Source organism: Oreochromis niloticus, unplaced genomic scaffold, assembly GCF_001858045.2.
Source record: "Oreochromis niloticus isolate F11D_XX unplaced genomic scaffold, O_niloticus_UMD_NMBU tig00008304_pilon, whole genome shotgun sequence".
Classification (NCBI taxonomy): domain Eukaryota; kingdom Metazoa; phylum Chordata; class Actinopteri; order Cichliformes; family Cichlidae; genus Oreochromis; species Oreochromis niloticus.
The window spans coordinates 99,796-105,496 of NW_020329108.1; positions in this window are offsets into that span (position 1 = coordinate 99,796).

The following is a 5,701-nucleotide window of genomic DNA, read 5'->3' on the forward strand; positions in this document are numbered from 1 at the left end:
GCAGTGCTGCTGCATGGGAATCGGACGCACCTGAGCGGCACCCGCAATCACGCCTCGCCGCCTTAAAGTCTGTGCTCTCTCTGCTGTTGTTGGTATATGCGGGCTGTGAGCTGAAAAGCCACAGCCTGCTGTATGCGTACAGCAACCGTGTGTGAAAAGTGGTCAATAAAGAGATGCTGAAAAGCATGTCCATGCAAACATCGTCGGGTCTGCCGTGATGTTTTTACAATGAGACTTCTGGTCCCGAACCTCTGCGCACAGCATCTGCAAATCGGGGCTTTCATCTTTACGCAGGACTGTAAGCTGTCATCTGTGAGGCGTGAGCGGTGTTTGTTTTTAACATAGTTCATGGTTGAGACCAAGGTTGGGTATCGTCACTGATTTCTAGAATCGATTCATTTCCGATTCACAAGATCCCAAATCGATTCGATCCACGATTCGATTCAGTTCGATTTGAATCTGGGAAATTTTGACAGTCAGAAATATTATAATTCAGATCAGTACATTGACATATTTTTGTATCTATAAAAAGGAAGTTGACACACGCAAGACTTTATCAAAGGTGTGAGCGTCACAGCAGATGCCTTTGTGTCAAAGTAGCTGAAGATAAAACACAGAAAAACATGAAGGTGGTTTTCCTGGCCTGGAATTTTATAAAAATATTCTGCAGTACATCAAAAACGAAAGAAAACCATTAATCAACATATGAACGTTACCTCTGACGTTACAGCGGTTTTGTTAGAGACACGGCTAAGCGTTTTGCACTTTGCATAATTTAAAAAAGTTTAAATTTGTTCAGTATTGAACGGCAGAAATTAGGTTTTCTTTTCGGAAGTATGTAAAACGAAAAAAAAAAAACAGCGGCGGACAGCGCTGTAAACAACGGTAGACTTGTGGGTAACAAGCAAGAGAATAATGCAGAAAACAGTACAGAGAGAGAGAGCTGTGCATGAAGTGTGATTTTATCGTGGGTGAAGCAAAACAGTAAAAGTCAGAGTGAATTCGTGACGATGTTTATGTGAAGCGTAGTTTGGATCTTCTTTTGCTGCTGGTTCGGTCAATATTGTTTGGAGAGAGATCAAACTAACAGCTTCAGAATCAGCGCAAAAAGGGCGTGAACACAAAGCGTGGACCCGCCGAAACATCAGAATCAGCAAGCTGTCGGCTTTCAGCCCCAACCGTGTCCGTGCAGTTGTTGTGCCAGAAAGTGATTGCCGTCCGCGGGAGCGCGCGCAGCCGCTTAAAGCTGCAGCGCCCGTCGGGTGAGAAAGGCGACATCTCACTGATTCTGATCCGCGCTGTCTGTTTACGTCCTTGTGCAGAATCTGTGTACCTGGTCTCATTTACTGTCTTAGCTGTTTGGTGGTTGTTGAAATTTTGTGAGGTTTCACCTGAGATTCTGGCGTTTCGGGCAAAATAAATTTATATTAAAAAATCGATTCAGGATTTTAATGAATTTCACGTTGTCCAAGCCACAATCGATTTTAATCTATGAATCGATTATTAAAACCCACCCCTATTGAGAACAGCTGCCGACATAATGTGAATTTGAAGATCCATAATTGGCCTACCTAGGGTCGAAAGTCTCGATAAATGCATGGCGTTTCAGCGGGTATACCGACTTCCGCGAGTGTGACGCTTATTGTGAGCGATGAAATAATAAAATATAATTGTATTTTTATATTTCAAAATCACAATAATCTTCCAATTTAGAACTACAAGTTTAAAAAGCACTAACATAAATAAAATACATTTCAGCTAAATACTTCTAATTTATTTTCCCAAACCACCCGGAGCCGCAGTATAAGGACAAAAGAGGCGCATGCGGCTCCAGAGCCGCGGGTTGCCGACCCCAGGCATTTCCAGTATGGACCTTGACCTCCAGCAAGCCCCGGGGACGCACATCCTCCCCTGCTCTAGTCCCTCAGTAGCTTTCCTTTCCTGCAGTTAACCTGTACCTCCGCATATCCAGCATGGACCTTGACCTTCAGCAGGCCCCGGGGACCCACATGCTCCCCTGCTCTAGTCCCCCACTAGCTTCTTCTCTTGCAGTTACCCTCCACCGAATATACAGTATGGACCCTGACCTCCAGCAGATCCCGTGGACCCACACTTAAGCCCCCTCCCACTAACAAAGTAGAACACCACTGGCAAAATCCTCGCGCCCCTGGTACTCCAGAAAGCAAATTCAAACATGCCCCTGGTACACTGCGCAGAAACACTTTGCCACACAAACCTCGTGCATATGGTATGACAACGTTTCCACATGCCCCTGGTACACTGCCCCAATAGCTCCCTGAAACATGCTCCCCTCGTGCATATGGTGCTACAACATTTCTCCATGCCCCTGGTACAAGTCTCAGCAGCACTTTGCTAAGTACTCCCCGTGCATATGGTATGACAGCTCTTCCACATGCCCCTGGTACACTGCGCAGAAACACTTTGCCACGTCCGCTGTACGCACTCTCCTCGTGAGCTTATAGCTGATCTCCCCCACCTCCAGGGTGCCCCGGGGACCACCATCACAAATTCCTGTCTCCCTTACGGCTAAACAAGATGCATGCTGCTCCACTGGCCCTGCTGCTGTTGTGTCTCCATTTGGCCGAGGGGGTGAGTCGGCCTCCTGTCTCCTTTATGGTCGAAAAAGATGTGCTGCTGTTGCTGCACTGGCCCTGCTGAAAATCTCTCTCCATTTGGCCGAGGCAGTGAGTCGGCCTCATCTCTCCTTTACGGTCGAAAAAGATGTGCTGCTGCTCGTGCACTGGCCCTGCTGATGTGCTGTCTCCATTTGGCCGAGGGGGTGAGTCGGCCTCGTGTCTCCTTTACGGTCGAAAAAGATATGCTGCTGCTGCACTGGCCCTGCTGCTACTCTGTCTCCATTTGGCCGAGGGGATGAGTCGGCCTCCTGTCTCCTTTACAGTCGAAAAAGATGTGCTGCTGCTGCTGCTGCTGCTGCACTGGCCCTGCTGATGTGCTGTCTCCATTTGGGTTAGGGGTGCGGGATTGAGTCCGGTCCCTAAAGGGTCCAGATGGTGCTCTGTCCATCCCTCCGTCTCTGCCGCTTGTCGCCTGCTGGACACGTCTACGGGAAGGCACCACAGTCCAGCCGGGACCCCATGTTCGAATTTTTAATTTTCTTGTTTTGTGTCTCTTGATGTTGCCTTTGTTATCTTTATTTAATAATTGTTTTAATGTGCTATTTATTTCAGTTAGATATGTAAAATATTTGTATATCAATTCACAATCACAAACAAAGGCGAGAGAAAAAAAAGAAAGAAAAGGCGTAAATGAAATTTGTGTTTTTAAACAAAAATAATAAACAAAATTAACAAAGTTTTTTAATTTTTAATAAGTGAAAATCAATGAATTAATGTGCCCACTGCCGCGACGTTTCGACCCAAGATAGGTCTTCCTCAGGCTGGGGCACAATGAATTGTAAGCTGGGAATGAGCACAGCAAGAGATTGGTATTGAGAGCTATTGGCTGTCCTAAAAGTCGCTAGAAGTCGCTAAATGACGTCATCGCCTAATTTGCATATTTGGTCACGCTAATGTAATTGTAACGTACGTTGTTGGAGAGAGAAATAACATCGTGGAAGAGACATAAAGTGAGTAAACGTCCTAAATGCAGTTTTAATTTGTAGTTCTAAATAAATTCTATTTCTTTTAGTAATTATTGTTTTTTAATGTCACAATTCCAACCCTGCTCCTTTATCCGGGTTTGGACCAGCAAAAGTGACCCGAAATTGGCACTCTGGTGGAGTTACTTTGTGTGTGTGAGTGTGTGTTTATAAGTAGTTTTAAACCTTGTGATCCACAAAACAGCATAACAGTAAAAGAAGAACTGACTGCGTTACAGACAGTGCGGGAGCTGCGGCTTCGCTCATGTGCGATTCATTTGCCGTTTGGACGCATAGGTGTGAACATCTCCTGCCCTGATAGCAGCTGGGGGAGGACTATCCTCCGCCTGTGAGTGCTTTGGCACGGGTGAGGTGCCCACGGCAGCACCCGCTGCTTGTTGAGAGTAAGAGCGACACGCGTTTTCACGTCAAAAAGTCGTCATAAATAAGTCTCCAAAAGTCGCCAGATTTGTCGCTAGTCGCTTTTTAGAAAAAAAAAGTCGCTAAGGGGTCTGAAAACTCGCTAAATATAGCGACAAAGTCGCTAAGTTGGCAATACTGCCTCTCTGCTGTGCAGCCTTTTATAGGCGTGGTTTCGTGTTCGTGAGTTTTTTGAATTTGAGGTTAGACAATGTGTTTTAGAATGTCTGTGATGATTTTAGACAAAAATGAATGCATGTTTTTTAACCTTTGTAACAAAATTGTATGAAGTGTATTTATATTTTCTATATTATGTGAATTTTTAAAGATTCAATCCAATTGTGTTTTTATGAATTTTCTTAGGTTTGTAGAGAAATGTGTTTATAATTTAAAATTTGGATTTGTATGTTTTTGGCCAAATTATGTTTCTATACTTCTTGGGTTTGTGTATTTAAGGGTTAGGGGTTAGGGTTGAAGAAAAAGAACCTGTCCCTCCCGAAGGAGGAACAGAACGTGCACGGGCCATCAACCCCGATGGTCCACAGCCTCACATCCCTCTACCTCCATAAGTGTTTTTGATTTTCAAGGTAAGTATTTCTTATACCGGTTTTTCTTTTCAGGTAAGTATGGTTTTTGGTTTAAATTTTGAAAGGTAAGTATTTCTTTTTTGCAGGTTCTCATTTTTCGTGTCCGTTACTTTGGCTTGTTTTCAATAAAGTGTTTTCAATCCCAATTTGTTTTCTGTGTGTTTTTTTAATTTAGTTTTGATGTATCTCTGATTAGAGCTTTTTAAGGAAAATCAATAAAATATGAATTAATACATGAAATACAATCCCCCAAAATAACAAACTAAAATAACAAACTAACATAAAGTTGAAAAAATTAAATGAGTATGCCCTTGTCGCGACATTTCGAAGGTGTTGCTTCTTCCTCAGGAGAGGGCATACTGAAGAGCTCTGTGTTTGAAGCTCCTATTTATACTCTCCCCTCTGATCCCGCCTCCTTGGCTTTCTTTGGCTTTACTTTTCATGTTTTTTTCAGCTTTTTGTGTTTTTCCAATTGTGCCAGACTTTTTGGCTCTAATCTTTCCCTTCTGCTTTCTGTCTTCTTTTCAAGTCTTCTTTTCTTTTCCCTTTGGCGTTTCCCTTTCTCATCATCCTTTTCTTTCCCTCTCCTGACCTCGGCCCTTTACCCTTCCGTTTGGTCAAGAGGACAGATGTAGTTAATTAATAGGCTACTATTAATGCCGACTTGGCTTTTTATATCTACACTCAACCCGACTTGGGGAGTCCAATTTAGAAAGGCGATGTGACTTTGGGTTAGGCTTTAGGTTTCAGATGGGGTTAGGATTACTCGGGGTAAGGTTCAAGATTTGATTTCCAGGAAAGAAGTAGAAATGGGATTATTTTTCCAAAATTTTCAAGTTTTAGGGCCAGATTAGATCAGGGGATAGGTACAATAGGGAGAAATTCCAAATTTAGGATTAATAAATTTTAGGGGGGGTTAGGGTTTGGAAAGAAACACAGGGTCCCAGCAAGTGCTGGTCCCCCGTTGATGCACGCTCACTCAACTGGGGTGGGCACTGATGCCCCCGGTTCAAAAAATTACCCATCTCGGGTGGTAGTGGCCATTTATTGTTTCTATTGAGCCCGTCGCAACGTT